Genomic DNA, 17,209 nt, shown 5'->3' with positions numbered 1-17,209 from the left:
CGATCGCTCACTGTCGTTTTGATTTGATTTGCATTTCCCTGATGCGTAGTGATGCTGAGCACCTTTTCATGCGCTTGCCAGCCATCTGTACGTCCTCTTTGGTAAGATGTGTATTCCGATCCTCTGCCTGTTTTTAATTGTTTTTTAAAATATTGAGTTGTGTAGTTCTTTGTGTATTTTCAGTATTACTCTCTTACCAAATGTTAATTTGCCCATACCTTCTCCCATTTGGTAGGCTGCCCATCTTTCTGTTGAGGGTTTGCATCGCTGTGCAAAAAGCTTTCTAACGTGATGGGCTCCCACTGGTTTGTTTTTGTTTTTGTTGCCCTCGTGTAGGGAGACCGGTTCAAAAAAATATCGCTAAGGCTAACACCCAAGAACTTCCTGTCTACGTTTTCTCCTAGGAGTTCTGTGGTTCTAGGGCTTACGTTCAAAGCCTTGAATCCATTTCAAATTCATTTTTGTGTTTGGCGTATCCCAGAGGCTCAGTTTCATTCTTTTGCGTGTAGCTGTTCGGTTTTGCAACCCCATTTATTGAGGACACCGCCTCTACCCCGCTGTGTATTCTAGCCTCCTTTGTCATAGATTAATTGACCGTACACGCATGGGTTTATTTCTGGCCCCTTGATTTCATTGATTTATGGGTCCGCTTCGGTGCCAGGAACGTACTGTTTGGATTGCGATAGCCTTGCAGGGTGGTGTTCTGCAGGTCTGAAGGCAGGCATGCGGCAGTACTGTGTGGGAAGGAGGTTGGGACAGGAGTCGAGCGTGCTCTGCCTGCCCCGGGAGGGTGTTGTCTCTCTCTTGTCTTTCTCCACCCCAGAGCAGATAATTTGCCATCCAGATCTATGGCCCAGAAGCCACTTAAGTGAAAGGACATGATCCTGTAATAACCATTGAGTCTCCTGGTATCTGCCCCACGTTTAGCCTGCGGGACAAAAGCACAATGTCGAAAGCTGTGCTCCGGTGGAATAGAAGGCTGTCTTTGTTCCGTGTGGGCTTATCTGTGAGCACTCTGCAATCTTAAGGCAACACGCCCACTCCTGTTTTTCTTGGGCCAGGTGAGCCTGTGCCCTGGAGCCCTTGTGACAATATCTCTTCAGGGGGCGGGCTGTGTTTGAGGGGGACGGACGCCTGATGGGGGAGCCGCGGAGGCCAGCTGCTCCCCGAAAGGAGACAGGTGGGGCCATTGGGGTGTCTCTAGGCTCCCAGGCCACGGTGCAGTCAGGGATGCTTTGCTCAGTTTTCTTTCCTTTTGGTGTGTCAGGGTCCCTTAAAACTACCATGTTCAGCATATGGCACCCTGGGTAGGCCTGGCATAGGGTCTTGCCTCACTGCAGGAGAGTCCGTTGTCCTGAGCCAGCGGGGAAGAGGGATATTTAAGGAATCAGGCTCCCAGCCCCTCCCCTGCCCCACCAAGGCCTGGAACTTGGGGCCACTGGCTTCCAAGGGCATCTCTTTCTTAATGTACGAAGTGATAGGGTTCTTTGCTCTTTAAAACCCTTTCCCCAGGGAAGCCAGTGAAAGAAAGCAGATGATGCTGGGAAGATTCATCTAGTCACTGCCAGTATCCACTGGGCACCATGTGGTACCCAGCATTGTTCAGTTGCTGCTGGAGCCGAGAGAGATGGAAAGACAGGGTCTCTCTCCCCTAGGACAGCAGGTCTCACACGTTTTGGTCTTAGGACCCTTTATCCTCCTAAAAATCGTGGACCTCAAAACACTTTTGTTTGAGGGTTACCTCTGTTAATGTTTACCATATTAGAAATATGGAGAAATATTTTACCATATTTATTTTTAACAGTAAAAAGAAGCCCAGTATATGTTCACGTGAGTAATATTTTAATGAGAAATATTTCAATCTAATGCTACATTTTTTATTTTGTAGCTGCCTTCATTTTGAAAGTTATTTTTTGCCGGATGTGGAATTCATTCTAGCTCAACAGGTATTGTCTTTAGTATTTTAAAGATGCCACTTCGGTGTCGTCTTGCTCTTATTGTTTCCAATGATAAGTATACTGTCATTCTGAGTTTTTTGTTCCTCAATATATGACATGGGTTGTTCTCTGGCTGTTGTTAAGATTTTCTCTTCATCATTGGTTTTAAGCAATTTGACTATGTGACTCGGTACAGTATTTTTCCCCCATTTTTTTCTGCCTGGGATTTTTGTAGGGTTCTTGAATTGTGGATTTCTAATTTTCATTAAGTTCAGGAAGTTTTAGCTGTACTTCAGATCTTTTTTTGTATCTGCTCGGTATCTTTCCCTTTCAGACTCTAATTGTCCCTGTGTTCAGTGGCTTGAAACTGCCCCAGAGCATACTGATGTGCTGCTTAGTTTGATTCTTCCTTTTTTACACTGTGCTTATCCCTTTGGGTGTTTCTGCTGTTACGTCTTCAAGTTTATCAGTTTTTCTTCTGCAGTGTTTAACCCGTCATTGATCTCATCCAGTGTAGACATTCAATTTGGGACTTTAAAAATGATCTCCCAAGTCTCTAGTTGTGTTTAAGAGGTTATAACAACGGATTTACTGTCCTTCTCTGGGAATTCCAGCGTCTGTGTCAGTTCAATGGGCGGATTATTGTCTTCATCGTGGGTCGTGTTTCCCTGCCTCTTTGCATGCTGGTAACCTTTGACTGGTTGCCAGACATTGTGCTTTTACTTGTTAGGTGCTTTTTGTGTTTCTACGAATATGCTGCTGCTTTGTTCTGGGACGCAGTTAAGTGAGTTGGAAACAATTTAATTCTTTCCAGCCTTTCAGTTTTCAGATTTGTTAGGCGGTGCACAGCCGTGTTTATTCTCAGGCTAGCGATTCCCCGCCGCTGAGGCCAGGCCTCCCTGGGCACACAACAGAATGCCCCGATTAGGAGTTTTTCCAGTCCGGCGGGTGAGAACCAGTCCTCCACCTGGTCCTGTGGGAGAACTGGGAGTTTTTCCACTGGTCCTTTTGAATGGTTCTTTGCCTGGCCCGGGGTAGTTTTCTTCCACAAATGAACCGGTCAGTACCCTGCCGAATCTTTGAAGGGGACCCTCCATAGATTTCTGTTTTTTTTTTCTTCTTCCTCCTGCAGCTCACTCTTCTCTGTCCTATATATTTTATCTGTCTTGGTCTTCCTGGACTTTCAGCTCTGTGTCTTCAACTCAGAGAAGCTCTGCCTCAGTTTCCCCCTTTTTATGTCACACCCTACAAACTCTTCTGAGGCAGCAGTAATGCTTGCCTTCCTCTTTCTCAGGGTCACTGCCTAATGCCCAGAGTCATGGTCGCTCTCGTTTCATATAGGTTGTCTGGGGTTTTGCTTGTCACAGATGAGACACTAAATCTAGTCCTGGTTCCTCCACCTTCATTGGAAAACCCACGGAGGTGTTTTTTTTTGTACATGATCTGATCCTAGATGTGGGGATTCTGGTTCACTGGTCGGTCTGAGGTGAGGAGTGAGAGTACTCAAGTCGCTGAATTTAAGAAATGGAAATTAGGACAGCAATAGCAAACAACACGCCCTGGTGATTCTCATGCACTGCCCCTCCCCCAACTTGGAACTCTTGTGATAGCGTGAGAATCCTCATTATTTATTATGCATTTCCCATTCGGTGCACACCCAGGTAGCTATTTTACATAAGTTTGTATAATTTCATCTTGTAGCAAATCATTGGTCAAGATATTCTCATCCGCATATCACAGAAGAGGAAACAGAGACTTTAATAGGATGAGAAAGAAACAAAAGCCTCGTTTCCAGTTACCTTAGGCCCGTTTTCTAATCCTGCCAAAGTGCCCTGCACGGTCCACACTGCCGCCCATCTGCAAAGCAGCTACTCTGCTGTCTCAGCAAAGCTGGCAGCTGCCTCCAGAGTCATTTTTATTCATTCCAGCGATTTGCTGGGTTTTACAGACTGTCCTTGTGCAATTACTTTGTCACTTAGAGCTATCTCTTCCTTTCTCGATGATGATACTTTTGGTGTTCTTTCAGTCCTTTTAAAGAAAAATGTAAAAATAAAATGTTAAACATAAACTCTAGAACATCTACACCGTGGGCAGGGGGGAAAGGATGTCCGGGTGCCCACAGGCCAGCTTGAGGAAGTCGGGTGCCTTTTTACAGACGCCTCCGGTGAGGCCGGTGCTTCAGCTCAGCGCTCCCACCTCGGGCTCTGCCCCAGGTCTCTGTGGCTGCTTGTGCTTATTCCAAGCAAGCTCTCCCACAGCCTCCTTTCGCAAGGTTCGGAGACCAGGGCCCGCGTGAACGGGCCACGCTGCCTCACCCATCCCAGGCGATAGATGCTCTCCGGGGAATCATTTAGCTGTTTCAGAAAGAAGGAGCGCTTTTGGCTGTCATGTGGCTGTCATGTGGCAAACTGCCTAGTGAATGCAAAAGGGAAGAGCTCGGAGGGAAAATGGAGCATAAGCTGCAGTCTCGGGGGAGCGGTGCTCGCTTTGTGTGTCCAAGTCAGAAGCGGTTTTGGAGCTGCGTCGGGAGCTGCCCCACTCGGTGCTCCAGCCCAACACCAAAGCGCCCGTGACCGCCACCTTTGCAGAAGGCACAGCGCGGCATCTCTCTTCTCTTTCTCTCCAGCAAAGTCTGCAGGCAGCCCAAGGGGAACTCCGGATGTGCTACTTTGTGGCTGACACCTCCTCCTTCGACCTCGCGAGTGAATTTTGCTCATTCCTGTCACGAGGACCTGTGGTCCCTAGTGCAGCAGCCTCCAGCATCACCTCGGGGGTCAGAGAAAACAGAATCTCGGAATCCTCATGCACACCGAAGTGCGGGCATATGGACTACTAGTTGTCAGATGTGTGTGGGGGACTTTGGAATTAGAAGGGTGAAGCACTGCAGTTTCTGAATGAATGGTAACGTTTTCCTGTGCATTGCACATCGCGTGGTTGGTTCTGCAGACCAGCCCCACCCTGAAGCCATCCAGGGCCCCACCGGGAGTCACCTGGCTAACCTGAGCTCAGCTGGAAGGGCCTCACTGTGAACAGCAAAGGATGCGCCTCTCACTGGGAGTTCTGTGCAAGCGAGAAACTGAGGCGAAGGGAAAATGAATTGTCTTGGGACAGGGAGGATTTAAAGGCTTTTTTTTTTTTAAATATTCAGTCTCTAAGTCTGGGGTTGTAAGTGTAACATTGAGCTTTTCTATCTTTAAAAACAAAAGAAGGAAATTTCATCTCAGCACTTGAAAGCCACCGTTCTTTAATGCCCTTCCTTCTCAATCTTTTAACCATGTTCCGCGTCCTCCTCCATGCGAGTAGGGAGCCCAGGCTGGGGCAGAGTGCGGTGACCGAGCACACTGTTCCATTAGATTGTCACGCATTCAGTCAGCAAACCGTTGTCTGGACACATCCGCTTCCAGGAAATTGTATGTTTGTTTGTTTGTTTTTTTAACTGGTGCCTGCACCTCACCCAAGTGCAGTAAGCATCCCCGGGATGGGAGCCATGACGCCAATATCAAACAAGTGCCACCAAGCCGTCACCTGCACAGCTGGCGGTGAGAACAGCTATCCTGTATCACGCTTCTCAAATTCTAATGTGCCAGCAAATCATGCAGGAAATTTGTCAACAAGCAGAGTGTGACTTAGTGGGTCTGGGTGTGGGGAGGGGCCACCTAGAAGCCGTGCTTCTGACAGGTTCCCGGCCGAGGCCCACCTGCTAGTCCGAGGACCACACTGAGTAGCGAGGCAGGCCATTCTAGAGAGTAGGTTTGTGGGTGTGTTTGTGGAGCGGTTTCCGCTGTGAGGGCTGCTGGTTGTGATGAGGCTGGAGGACCCGGCCCTAGAGCCAAGCATTGCTTTTCTTCCTTTTTTTTTTAAAAAAATTATTGTTGTTCAAGCACAGTTGTCTGCATTTACCCTCTACCACCCTCCCGCAACCCCAGCCATCCCCACCTCCCTCCCCTGATTCCACCCCCCCTTGGTTTTGTGTCTGTGTCCTTCATAGTTGTTCCTGAAAACCCTTCCCCGTCCCCCCATTATCCCCCTCCCCCCTATTATCCCCCTCCCCCCTCCCCTCTGGTCACCGTCAGCCTGTCCTCTATTTCAGTGTCTTTGGTTATATTTTGCTTGTTTCTTTGTTTTGTTGATTAGGTTCCCCTTATAGGTGAGATCATACGGTATTTGTCCCTCACTGCCTGGCTTGTTTCACTTAGCATAATGCTCTCCAGCTCCATCCAAGCTGTCACAGAGGGTAGGAGCTCCTTCTTTCTCTCTGCTGCGTAGTATTCCATCATGTAAATGTACCAGAGTTTTTTTGTTGTTTGTTTTTCCGGTTTAAACTCTAAACGCAGAGGGAGGCTTTGCCCAGGAGCCCTGGGGCAGCGGTGCAAGTCCTTGAAATCCAACTCCACACCGAGGCGTGGCTCAGCGGTGTCATCCCCATGGGTGCAGCTGGCAGGGTCTTTCCGGGAATGACACCTGCCCTGTGCCCTCTTGCCTCCCCCTGCCCTGTGCCATCGCAGGCTGGGAGGGAGCTCTCCTGTCCACGCTCAGCAGGTGCCAGGCCCTCTGCAAGGCCCTCCATCCCCCTCACCCGCAACCCAAACCACGGAGGTTTCTTCAACATGGAACAGCCCCAGGACTGGCCCTCTTGCTTCCTAGGATGAGCCCCATGGCCGCCCCTTCAAACAGCCCGGGAGCTGTTCTGCTGGTTTTGATCCAAGATGCGATCAGTGGTTAATGGGCCTGAAAGACATCTTTATTTATTACTGTTGCAGATTGCTGCTGCCTCGATATTGATCTTTTCCACTTTTCAATTTGGTCCTTTGAAATGCTCGGAAACACAGTGGGCCGCTCATCGCCTGCAGCATTTACTTGTTTGAAGCTCATTTCCTTTTGCAATTAATGTAGTGATATTTCATTGTGACTGTTATTTGGTTGGCTTTTCTTTTAGACCAGGGGCCTGAAGTAAATGAGGACATGCCGTTTTTAAGGGTGGATGGCAGGTAGATAAGAACCCAGTTTGAAAGTAAGTTTAAAACTTCTAAGGAGGCCTCAATACCGGGCTTAATCAGCATGTTTATCAAGAAGTTGCGATTCTTGATATGGTGAAACAGGAAGAAAAATGCCGGGTTGGATTTGGGAATTTTAGAAAATTGGTGATTTTGTTGATGGGTACGTATATCATCTGAAGTACTTTTAGGAAGTCTATATTTATGTTCAGAAAAGAGGAGTTAAATGACATTACAGTTTATTCAATGAGCAGCGTCTGTGCCTTTGACCCTTTGCTCAGTGGCCGGACCCAGCGTCATTAAGCACTTTGAGAGTGCTGCGTCCCTTAGGGCACCTGGAATGGATGATATGTTGCTGTCCTCGGGGGCCCAAAGTCTAGGGGGGGAGGCAAATAGATAAGGGGGGGCCAGTCTTGGAGGCAGGTGGGGTTCTAAAGGTAGCCCCCCACAGAAACTGCATAGAGTCAGAGTATGACAGAGCCAAGTGTTATTTCAGCCAATGGACTTGGCCCCCGTTTCCTCCACACACAGGGCTGCTCTGGCAGCTGTGCTCCGGCTGGAGAGGCTGGCTCGTGTGCGGGGCCGTGGGGTTCTCTAAACGCTGCTTGTGTGATTCCCAGAGAGGGAGGGTGCCCCAGGACAAGAGGCATGCGGGAACAGCAGACGCGTGTCCCCCTGGGTTCCCTCGGAGACATATGTGCCCGGGGAGGGGACCGGCAGGGAGTCTCCTGCACGGCCGTGTTCTTTTTCTCGTGAGTTCGCTCGTGCAGTTTTTGCCCGGTGCACAGAGCTGACGGCGGCTCTCTGACCTGTGCTGGGATTCTGCGTACGAAGCCAGATGCTGGGAGGAAGACGTGCCCGAAGGGCTGGGGGAGTTTGGGGGAAGGAGGGATTAGCTCCGAACAAGGGGACTCAGGCTGTCTTTTCGGAACAGTGGGGAAGGGAGTGAGGCCTTGGACGAAGGTGTGACTGTGACAGGTAGGGCGTGGGGAACTGGAGACCCACCTGGGACCAGCTGGGACAGGGAGAAGGCCACGTCAGCCTCTGGGATGTGGATGGGGGAGGGGGGTACGCAGCGGGTGACCCCGTGTGACCTTCAGAAGGGCCTCCCTCCCATCCTGAGCAGTCTCTACCGTATCCTTCCTGTAAGTGGCGTTAGAGTGAGCGCACAGCATGACCAGGTCTTTGATGGGAGGGGGACGTGGGGGTGGTGGGGAGGAGGGGGCGGAGTTACCAGGTCACTCACTGTGGGGACGTATCAGCGGCCTGCAGTGGAGGCTGAGTGGACACATCTCAGCCAGGGAGCGTTTATGATGTAAAGGGACTCTCTGGTGGCGGGGTGGTGGGGGGTGGAGGGGGAGGCAATGGGGTCAGAGGCAGAGAGCTACTAGCTTAGGGGGTGGTAGCTTTGAAAGAACAGGAAGAGAGTAGTAAAGAGGGTGCAGGGGGCTGTGACAGAATCTCTGGGGGGGTACAGGTGGCCATTAGTGTTTTAGACGGCACATTCGATACTATTTTATATTTGGAAAGTAAAAAGTTAGATTGTTTAGATGATACGAACAGTAGGAAGAACAGTGCTGTGGTCATTTTGGAGTCTGGATGGCAGGGGAGTGGCTGTGTCTTTCTGGCTGGACAAGGGGGTTCCGCAGAGGGACGGGGACAAATCTGACAGCACGGGCGTGGCTGGAGAGAGAGGCAGGGTGACCTTAGCGGAGAATCCAGGGGGCCAGCGAAAGGGGCGCGGTGCTTGCCCGGCCGAGGGTGGGTGCGGCCTGTTCGCGGAGGGGCCCCTTCACCTGTTTCTGGGCCTGGACCCCTCACAGCCTCGCATCAATGTTCTTAGCTGCGTGAAACCAAGTGTGCAGGACCCTCAGGGGAACCAGTGAGAGCAAGATGAAGTTACTGAACAATTTGAAAAAAAAATCCCGATGCAGGTACTTTTAGTTAAGATGTTGTATAATAAGAACTCTCAAGGAGCGGGTTTGCTCATTAATGACGTTTTGGAACAGTGACGATGAGCAGGCATGAAACCTTGGGGTCTGCAACACCCTGAACGGGATGTGACATCTGGGGACATCTAATCTTACTAACGTCATTTTTGTTCGTTGCCTACTCTTACGCTTGCAGGGAACGCCGATTTCTGCTGGCGGCTAGGGAAGAGCCAGAGGGACCCTTGTCTCCCCCGCCTGCACTCACAGACCCGTGACTTCGGTGAACGCAGGTTCAGAGCCCCTGAAGCCCCCGCCCGTGCCCTTCTGTAGACTCCGGAGTGTGGGGGCGGGGGCGGGAAGGTGGGTTCAGTGAAGGTGTGCGAGGGAGCGCAGGCAGGCCCCGAAGGACGGAGCCCTGGGCTGTGAGGGGGACGGGTGAGTTTGGGCGGCCCTGGGCGGCTGTGCCGGGAGGCTGTGGGACACGGGGCTCTCCAGGTGTGTCCTCATGCATGCAGAGCATCCTATAGGCCATGGAAGGATTCATAGAAGGTTTGATACAAAAGAATTCCAGCGAAGTGTTTCAGGGGAAAGTCTTCCGTTTCAGGATTTTTGAGATGTGAACGAAATATCTCCTGATAACCACATTCTCATGTAGAGACCTCTCCCGAAGTCTGTTTTGGGTGCAAAAACCTTGTCCACGGCTTGAATGTAGTTAAACATCCCCTGACTTCATAACCCAGCGCCTCATTAAATATACAAGAAAATGTCAAGAAGACACTAATTTAAAAAGTGTTTAGACTATGAGAACATAATCCCTGCTGTCATGACAAGTGACAGTAGTCACTGGTGAGTGCCCGCTTCTGCCGACTTTCCCAGGCAGGCTGACCCCACAGGTCCCTCATTCCACATGAGGGTGACAGCTGTCGTGAAGTCCCAGGCCCCAGCACAGCTAGACCTTGGGGGGATTTGAACTGTATTTTTTTAGGAGTGAGTTCCAAGTGGGACACACAGCCTGGCCATGAAAATCAGACTCATCTTGCCTTTCCCCTCCCCTCCCCTCCCCTCCCCTTTTCTTTTCTGACAGCTTGGAGCTCGGTACAAAGCGATGATGGTTAGCCACATGGATGTGCTGGCCTTCAGAGGCCTTCTGGAAGTAGCACAAACACGACTGAAGATGTTAAGATGCGGTGGGAGGAAAACGTGTCCCGGTGCTTACCAGTCACTGTTCGCCCGCACCCGGTACGTCCAGAGAGAAGAGGCGTGGGAGCTCTGTCTGCTGGTAGCACGTCTCGGCAGATGGCCTCATAAATCACACTGTCCCTGCCTCTGCTGGCTGGCCCTCGGAAAAAGAGCCCCAAACTATATAAAATCATACCTCTCTCGTGCAGAAACTGCCAGCTCTTTGTGAAATGCGTGCTTTCGACTGCGTTCTCCCCTGCCTTTGAGCGTCTAAAGAGCAAAATCACTGGCGTTCCTGCTCAGAGCCCGCTGGGACGTCGACCTCGGGGCTGGACGCCCCTTCCGGTGGTCATCTGTGGGAGTTCGTGATGAAACTTAGGAAGTTCCCAGGCCCTGGCGCAGGGGGGATGAGTTTTCTGGGGCTGCCGCGACAGGTGACCACACACTTGGTGGCATGAGACAACAGCAGCTCATTGGCTCTCCATTCCGGAGGCCAGGTCCCCCAAAACCAAGGGGCTGGCGTGGTTCCCTGCTTCTGGAGGCTGAGGGGGGATGTGTCCCTGCCTCTCTCCTAGTTTCTGGGGGGATCCGTGGCTTGTGGCAGCTTAGCTCTGTCTCCATCTTCACATGCGTCTCCGGGCCTTCCCCCCGTGTCTCTGACAAGTCTGCAGGGACACAAGCCATCGGATTTAGGATCTACCCTCAATCCAGGGGGACCTTACCTGGGGAGCCTCGGCTGGGTTCCAGCCTCAGAGGCTATTTCCTCATAAGGTCGCATGCATGGGTACCAGGGGTGAGGGCTCGGACTGCCCTCTTTGGGGGGAGGGGCACCGTTTCACCGAATCCCTCAAACAGCGGCAGCGAGGTCCGGGTGAAGGGGCACGGATCTGGACTCAGAGCACCGGCTTGGAGGCCAGCTTGGCCACTCCGAGACTCCGCCGCACATCACTGTGCCGCCTGCGCTGCGGCTTTCCATCTGGGACGGGAAGGTAGCGGCAAGCGCGCAGGCTTTCCCATGATCAAGGGCGATGAGGTCGGGCGTGGCTGCTGTTCCGACTGTTCTGATGGCTAAAGAGTGGGGCAGGCCCTCCTCCCTGTCCCCAGGTGGAGCCGCGGCATTTGGGCCTGGTCGGTCACTCTCTGGGCATTTCCGGCGGCTATGTGGCACTCCCTTCTGCTTAGGAGGGGGGGCGGCCTCCGCCCTGCCCTGCACAGCGCCAGTGGGCCCAACCCGTGTGTCGGTCGGTCTAGCCCCCAGACGGAGGCGGTTGTGAGGAAAATGAACCTGTGCCCCCGAAGTGGGCAGGATACGCAGGTCGGTGTCCACTCCCTAGAACATCGCGATAGATAAAATGCTAAAGGGCCCAGGCAGCGGCTGAATCTATTAGCTCAGGGGGTGAGGGAGGGAGGGGGGCCTTCGCTACTAACTTCCCCATAGAATTAGCAATAGGATTTTCCCACCACTCCCAGTCATGTGACCTTGGACAAGTGACTTCACTGCTCTGTGCCTCAGTTTCCCCACCTGTGGTAGAAGGGTAATCAGAGGACCATCCCCATCAGGTGTGGGGTTATTAATGTTGCTATCAGGATGATTCCCCACGGTGTCATGACCCCGGCGCTGCATCTTTGGGAGGGAGTTTTGCTCACTCCGGTTTTATTATTTTTTATTTTTAAATATATTTTGTTGATTATGCTATTACAGTTGTCCCATTTTCCCCACTTCATTCTCCTCCACCCTGCACACCCTCTTCCACCCACATTCCCCCCCTTTAGTTCATGTCCATGTGTCATAAGTTCTTTAACTTCTACATTTCCCATACTATTTTTGCCCTCCCCCTACTTTCTCCCTACCATCTATGCTACTTATTCTCCATACCTTTCCCCCTCTCTCCTCTTCTCACTCCCCTGTTGCTAACCCTCCATGTGGTCTCCCTTTCTGTGGTTCTGTTCCTGTTCTAGTTGTTTGCTTAGTTTTTGTTTTTGTTTTAGGTGTGGTTAATAATTGTGAGTTTGCTGTCATTTTACTATACATGTTTTTAATCTTCTTTTTCTTAGATAAGTCCCTTTAACATTTCATACAATAAGGGCTTGGTGATGATGAACTCCTTGAACTTGACCTTATCTGGGAAGAGTCAAAGGCCGGCTATCTTGGGTTTGGGTTTTCTCAGATGCCTTTCCCGAGTATCACTTATTTTTTTCTTTTTGGCTAAGCCTCTTTATAATTGATAATGAGGCTTTCTAGATTAGTTTTCGGGTGGAAGTGACAGGCTGTAGTAAATAGGATTTATGTGATATGAGGGGTGAGGGGACTAGGGAAGTAGAAATTATCATCAGTAGAGAGATTCTCTTTTCTCTAGGTTGGTACAACAGAGACATTTAACTTCCAAAACTTGGCTTTGGTTTGATCTTTAAGACACGTGAACACTTTAGTATGCCTTCCAAAAGACCTAAGAGCACAGAAAACAAAACACTTACCAACATCGAAAGTAAACATTGTCCAATGAGCTTCAGACCCCGTTAAAGAGAAAGAACCTATCAGATACACACGAAGGTCAGTCCTCGCTCCGCCCACTCTTGGCCCGTTAGGTAGATGCCACCTGTTTTCGGACAGTAACATTGCCGGCGCTGTTACCCGGTGCCTGCAGACCACAGCTCTGCCCCCGGGACTTGGTGTGTGCCGTTCTCGTGTCCGAGTTTGTATGTTTTAACTCTGTGTCCATAACAATGAATACACATGTGCTTTTCAGTTGTATCAGAATGATGTCGATGCACATAAACCTGGTTCATTTTGATTGCTAAATGGAATTCCATGATAGGACTAAAACATAGTTCATTTACCCAGACACATCCTGAGGGACAGCTTGGTGGTTCGCACTCGTGATAGCTGTAACGGACACCCTTGTGCGTTCGTTGCACGTGGCAGTGCGCGTGTGTGCGACTGTCCATGGCGGAGGCTTTCTCGGCACGTGGAATATATGAGGAAGCACGTCTCCCGTAGAGTAGGCATCGGTGCCTTGTTCTCCCGACTAGTGTTGCCATAGTTCGCGCCTTTAACCTGAGAGTGTGGTGGCATTCCCCAAACCAGCTCATTTTCTGAAATGGACAAGATGCGTGGAGGAAACGCGGCACTCAGCAAAACCGGAACAGAAACGTTACAGATCTTGCCCTCGGACTTTCAAATAGCATCCTAAGTCACTGTCCAGCGTAACGAGTGCGAGCGCCCATTCTCGCTCCACGGCTTCCATTGTGCTGGGCCCACTGTCCAAACCTCCGACTGCTGTGCCTTCTGAGCATGTTTTCCATTTAGTGCTCAGCTGCTAAATATGCCTTAGTAAATTCTTCCAGCGTTCGACTTCAAAGAGAGAAGTGCTTCGTATTAATAAAACAAATCTGGACTATACAAAGAGCTTAACCCTTTCACAGCAAGACTGGAGGAAAGGGCACGGCACGGGGAACGCGACTAGATGCGAAGCATCGCCAAGGTAGCTGGATGCCGTTTCCACTTTTAAAGATTTTGTAATGGAGCCACGGGTGGTGATAGGCTGATCAGCATAAAACGATTAAGCAGCAGCTTCATAGTGATGTATTAGCAAGTATGCAGAGGACAACGTTTCTGTATTTTACGGCAGGAAACAAGGAATAGGCGAGGGAGGGCAGAGCAGTGGGGACTTAGAAGGGTCTGGTAGGAAATTAACGGCCCTAGGAGGAAACGCACAGAGCACAATGGGAAATGCCATTTATCACCTTCACCTCAGGTGATGGATAGGTCCTGGGGATGCGGAGCAATTCGAAATCCGCACATTCCCGAAGGAAGGAGCAGAGGTTGCTGGTGTGGACTGCTTTTCGGAGTAACTTTTGCTGTCTTTTACCGAATGAGATCAATGGGTCCAGCCAGGGCCAGGGTTCCCTACTCTCCCGTCACCCTCGGGACAGGGTCCGGCCTGGGACTGACTGCCGGGGCATCTGGGTCCACCCCCTGAACCGCGCTGCAGGGCTGAAAGGGTGCCCTGCCACGTATGTTTCCAGCAGTTTTGACATCCGGCGTGGAGCTCAGATGTCACTTAGATCGAGAAGCAAAGCCACACTTGCCAGGGGAGCGGGCCAACAGGGCAGAGCAGCGAGGGGTGCCAAGCCGGCTGCCGCTCCAGGAAGTCTGGTCTCTGGTGGTGGCGGCCCTCGGGGACGCCTGGGAGTGGGAACGTGGCACCAAGCTGCTCTCGGCCTTTCTCCCAGAAGGAGAGCAAATGTTCTCTCTGACGAGTTAGCCTTGCAGGGCGATCGCCAATGAGTTGCATATCCTGGTCTGCTTTCTAGAACTTTTGCAGCATCACTTCAGTGATTGAATCTTTCCATTTGTTTTCCCCCCACGACTCTCACGGCAGGGTTGCCGCACGTCGCTCCTGTTGCCATTTGGGGCCCGAAGATGTTTAATCGTGGGGCGTGTTCTGTTCATTGTGGGATGTTCAGCGGCGTTTCTGGTCTCTACCTGCTGGGGCCAGCACCACCAACCTCTCTTCCTCCGCCCCGCAGCCGTGGTGACCAAAAATGTCTCCAGATAACTGCCAAATGTACCCCTGAGGGACAAAAGTGACTCCTATTGAGACTTAGAATAACACCTCAGCCCCTTTCCATGGGCAACACAACCCTTCGCTTCCTTTGTGACGTCTCTGGCTGCTGGCCCCGGCTCCTGGTGTCCCTTTGTTCTCTGGGCCTCACTCCCTCCCCGCCCCTCCCCCCCGGGGTCTCTGCTGGGGGCCAGCAGCTCCGCTTGGACCGCGTTTGCTGGGCTCTTTGCACAGCTGGCTGGTTCCTTCTCCTGTGGGTGCAGGTCAGAGGCCCGCCTGGCCTCCCTATCTGAAGTTGCCCACCTCACTGCCCACCTTTCCACTCTCGCTCTGTCCCACCCCTCTGTTTCTTCTCTTCATTATGCTCCTACCAGAATGATCGAGTCTATTCCTTTGTCTTCTTGTTTATCATCTGCCTCCTCCTAGCCTGTAAGCTTCTGAGAATGGAAACTATTTTATCTTATTACTGTGTCCTGGAGTCCAACACCTACTTGGCACTCAATAAATTTGAACTCAGTGGAGTTATGAGACAAGGTCGGCTGAAGAAGTAGACCAGATGACCGCTTCCATACCAGACTGAGGCTTCCCTGAGGATGGCACTGTAAACAGGTTGCACTGGGTGGACCAGCCTGATGATTTGGGGGATGTGGCTTTTTTTTTTAATAAACCTCTAGATTCCAGCAGAACTCTTTTTTTTTTCTCCTGGTGGTCTTACAGCAGTTTTTGTGGTCATGCCAGCGGCCCCCTAAGAGACTGTCGTCCTACCGAAGGCCCGAGGTCCCTCACCAGGCCCCACTCACCAACTCCCCTGGGGAAAGATGGGCACGGGAGGCAGGTTCCAGTTCCGCCCTCCGCTCACCTCTCTCACTGGCCCTTTCCTGCAGGGGATTTGCTAAATGAGCTTGAAGCTCGCAGCGGCGCAAAAACCAAAGGGTTCATTGTACTCCGCTTTGAACTGTTAGCAGTTCCAGCAGCGTCAGCGTTTGGAGGCCGCGGCGCGGGCGCCCGGTGTCAGGCAGGGAATGCGCACGGGCCCCGGGTCGAGGTGCAGAAGTAGGGCAGGCGGAGAGCTGCATTAATAAAAGCAGTGCAAACGAAACCCCAGCACGGGGCGGTGAAAGAGCTCTATTTGATTTTGTTTTCACACATTAGGTTCTGCTTATAGCAGACAAGTCCCCGTGAAAATGTTCTCAAAAGGGGCTTTGTGTAGGGGCTGGACGTCGCTCCATCAGATTTGTCATTTCAGGAATGTCGCCAGATGTATTGACTTACTAGCAATTGCCTCGGTGCCATCTGGCCTCGCAGAGGCCGCGTTCGGGATGGAAAAAGCCGAACCGAAGAAACGAAATTTGTTCATCATGCCATTACCCTCGCTGCTTATTTAAAGAAGGGAAAAAATGTAACTTCTTGGCAGGGGGGGATGCCATTTGAAAATAAAATAGAAGGTTTTCAGGAGTAAGAGTTCCAGAACTCCAAAGGCAGCCGTGATGTTTACATAGAGACTTGAAGGCTGGCCCCCTTTGCTGTCATATTGTATATACGTGTTTTGTTCAATGTAAAACTTCTCTGAGACCCTACTGTTCTGTGCGTAAAGAAAGTTAACTCCTTAGGTCCTGGTCCTTTGCGTGGCCTTCCCTTTCGTGCCTCTCGGAATGTCAGCAAACAACGACCCCTGTGGCCGTCACCCCGTGACAGGGATTTATCGCGGCTTACAGTGAATAGCTCAGTTGTCACCTGGCACACACACGGCTTTCCCGCGTGATGGGGACTCTCTGGGAAAACCAGATGCACACTGCTCTCCTTCCCCTCGCCCGTGGCCCCCTTCCCCATCGCAGCTCTGGTTTCGTGTCTGAGCATGACTTCACTCAGCGCGCCCAGCCTGGGGATGACTAGGCTATATAAATATCTCAGACGTTTGAGTTAATCTATGTTTTTCTGGGCTAAGTGGAAAAAGCGCTGCCGTATATTCAAAACCATCTACGTAATCCGCAGTGTCCAGTGTGAGATGACAAGGTGGGGCCCTTGGTTGGGAACGTGTTAAGAATTTCAAGATGCCAACAGCAGAGCGTTCGATGGAGTGGGGGCCCCGTGTGGCCGCACAGATCACACAGGCGTGAAGCCTGCCCCGGGGATGGTTTGCGTCGCCCACCCCCACCCTGTGTGAGCCATTCGTTCCCAAGGCCCACCCTGCCCCCATCCGCCCCGACCACCCTGCCGGAGGGGGCTTGGCTCAGCCGAATGGCTCTCTGCCCTCTGGCTCCCGCTGCCTCCAGTCCGCTGTTCACCTTTTGCATTGCACATTTAACTTTCAGTTTTTCTTCCATTAGTACCAGAAATATTTATTAGGCACCTACTGTGTACCAGGCACTGGGCATACAGAGTGGCATTTTTTACTAATTCGCTTCCTCGCTCATTTGTTTTTTCTTCCTTTCATTTTCCTGCTGCTGGCTCGCTACTCTTCGTGTGCGGCCTCAGAGAGTGGTACCTGCCCCAGGAGGGGGACAGCCTGGAGGCGGCGTCTGAGCCGCAGCCACAAACACATAGCTGAGAAAGCCAAGGCGGCCACCAGCCTGCTGGTGTGATTTGTGTCTTGGCTGCTCGCT

Source organism: Phyllostomus discolor, chromosome 5, assembly GCF_004126475.2.
Source record: "Phyllostomus discolor isolate MPI-MPIP mPhyDis1 chromosome 5, mPhyDis1.pri.v3, whole genome shotgun sequence".
Taxonomy (NCBI): domain Eukaryota; kingdom Metazoa; phylum Chordata; class Mammalia; order Chiroptera; family Phyllostomidae; genus Phyllostomus; species Phyllostomus discolor.
Note: the sequence above shows the minus strand (reverse complement) of the source record.